The sequence below is a fragment of the Helobdella robusta genome (assembly GCF_000326865.2).
Source record: "Helobdella robusta unplaced genomic scaffold HELROscaffold_3, whole genome shotgun sequence".
NCBI lineage: Eukaryota > Metazoa > Annelida > Clitellata > Rhynchobdellida > Glossiphoniidae > Helobdella > Helobdella robusta.
In genome coordinates this window covers 8,125,393-8,128,561 of record NW_008704501.1, presented here as the reverse complement: position 1 = coordinate 8,128,561, position 3,169 = coordinate 8,125,393, and positions in this window count along the sequence as shown.

The following is a 3,169-nucleotide window of genomic DNA, read 5'->3' as shown; positions in this document are numbered from 1 at the left end:
TGTGTACTGGCTGACGTCATCTGGACCTAAAAACTTCGTAATTTAATAACTCTTTTTACTTAATCTTTAAAATAGATAGTAAATTTTGAAATTTAAACATGAAAAAGTGTGTATTTCACTGTCACAGGTAACGTATCATTTGTGAGTTTCTATATCTATGCTTTTAAACGATTTATTTACATACGCTCGTTTTTCTATGGTTTTTAAAAGTGCACTTTAGTTCTAAATAAAATTAAATATTTTCGTCAAATGTTTTTAAAATTTAGGTAAAATAAATTTAAATACTTTAAATTATGAAACGACGAGCCAAAGTGCAAGTAAAACCGACTTTAGCGATAAAGTCTGTAGAAAATACTAATGCTGCAAATACATTCACTAATTCTACTACTACCACTAACAACGCCAGTGCAGTTGTTAACACTGACCACGTTGCAATTACAGTCAATCATTGTAATGAAGTTGACGATCTTTCAACTGCCATTACTACTACAACAGCCATTAGTACTGATTCTTCTGTTACTAATTCTACTATTGATGATAACTTCATTGATGAGAGTACTCAGTTAACTAATGATAGTAATAATAAAAATAAGAAGGATGATAATGATAGTTGTAATAATAAAAATAATAAAGATTTGGTTGACTGTGTTCCACATAAAGATTTTCCTAATCAATTTGAGTTAGTTGGGCCTCAATTTATCATTATATTTTATTAATGACATTCATTATTATTATAGACTATTGTTAGTTTATTACTTTTAGAAATATTTTTTTTTATTATGCACACCTTTATGCAGTTTCATTTCATTACCGAAACCTTTATGCGACCAACTACACGGTGAGTTATTTCAGCTACCTACAAAAATAACAAATATTAAAGACACAAAAGTTATTAGGAACGAAGATGGCAGTAATAATGACATCAATGATAATGATAAAAGTGATATTAATAATAACCTACTGAATGATGATGGAATCTGTAGTAATAGTGTTTGTGATAATAATAATAATAGTATTAATAATGATGGTGATAATGACGATGTTGATGAACTTTTATCAGAAAACAGGGTTTTCCCTGCCAAGAAAAAATTTAAATTAGCTAAAGAAATTTCTACAAATAATAATAATATCGTAAATAATAATAATTTAAGTAATAGTAATAATAATAATAATAATGATAATGAAATTCCACATGGTGATGATGAGGATGTTGCAGTTGAAGAAGCTAGGGAAAGCCAGATTAGTGAATGTGCAAAGAGATTGGCGGCCAGACTTGTTGCGAAAAAGATTAAGGTGAGAGTGATTAGTAGTAAAATATTTTTAATTGCATTGCTATCATCATTAATAAAATTGTTACCACAATCACTATTGACATAATTATCAGGAGAGGCAAAAAAATCGAGTGACAGAGTTGATGAAGCTGCCTGTCGACACGTCTGTCATGTGTATGAGAGATCTCATCTTCATGAATCCATCGACCAATCCTATGAAGTTTGTCGGTTGATTGGTTGGTTGGCTGGTTAATTGGTTGGTTGATTGATTGATTGGCTGTTTGATTGATTGTTTATTTGGTTATGGTTGTATGATTGTTCGGTTTGTTGTTATGAATCTAATAGTTGACAATTGCAATCTGGTTGAGAAAATGTTTATTCAACTATTCAATCAATTAATTTTTTGTTCTATCTCTTAATTGAATGGTCATTCATTCATTCAATCAACCAACCAACATTCCATCAATCAAGAAATCAATCAATCATTCAACCCCAATGAAAAGACATCCAGATGAGAAATCGACGATGACAGCCAACAATTCGACCACCAGCAACTACAACGACGATGACGACGACCACAACCAGTGGCACTCTTCAACAGCTGATGAACCAACTACAACTCCTGAAAAATTAAGAGGATACGGTGATGAAAATAGAGAGGAGGAAGCAAAGAGGAAGATGAAGGAGAAGAAGAAGAAGGGTGTCAACGGCCTTGACATTGGAAGAGGTGGGAACAAAGAAAAGGGCGAGGGCGAGAAAGAAAAAGTTCGAATAGAGGATGACGATAATGAGTTCCCCGTTCCACAAATTCAGATTGGACCCAACGGTAAAGTCATTATCAATGCGGCTAGGTTAGTGTAGAAGAGCGTTCTCTTTATTATTATAATTACAATTATTATAATTATAATATTAATTATATATATAATTATATGCTTAAAATTAATATTGACATCATTGTCATTGGACAGTTTGATAATACCAGAGAAACCCAGCAAATACTTGGAGATGGAGCTAGTCGATGAAACAAATCTCGAAAGATCCGGCTACCCTAAAAAATCTAGAACCAAGAATTGGGGCATTTCAGGTTTGTATACATACATACATACATACCTACATACCTACATACATACATACATACATACATACATACATACATACATACATACATACCTACATACATACTATATAAATTCTCTAATAATAATAATACATACACACAAACATACATACATTCATTCATTCATACATAGACACATTTTTGTTTTCAAAGAGACCAAAAGATTCTACGCAGCGCTGAGTATGATCGGCACTGACTTCTCGCTAATGTGTCGTCTCTTCCCTAATCGAACTAGAACTGATTTGAAAGTTAGTGAAATATAATTATGGTTATTATTGTTTGCTTTTATTAATGTTATAATATAATAATAATTATTACGTTGGTGGTTAGTTGCAGCAGCATTGGTTATGTCATTATGTTATTATGTTGTTTGTATTGTTATGTTCTGTTGCATTGCTTCTATTGTAATTGTTTATTATTATTATTATTTTGGTTATTATTATTTTGGTTAGTATTATTATTATTATTATTAATCTTAATTTTATTTAGTTTTTTTTTTATTTCTGCAGAGAAAATTTAAACGAGAAGATAAACTGAATAGACTTTTGGTTGACACAGCCTTAAGTAAGTGACGATGATGATGATTAGTGATGATGACGTTGATGAAGATGATGATGTGGAAAAATTTATTATGATGATAACGGACCTGGTGGGTTCTTATTTTCTAATCAATTTCAACTGCTTCTCAAGTATTATCAACCAATCAATCAATCAATCAATCAAATCAATCAATCAAATCAGCCAATAAAATCAGTCAACAAATCAGATCAATCATTCAGTC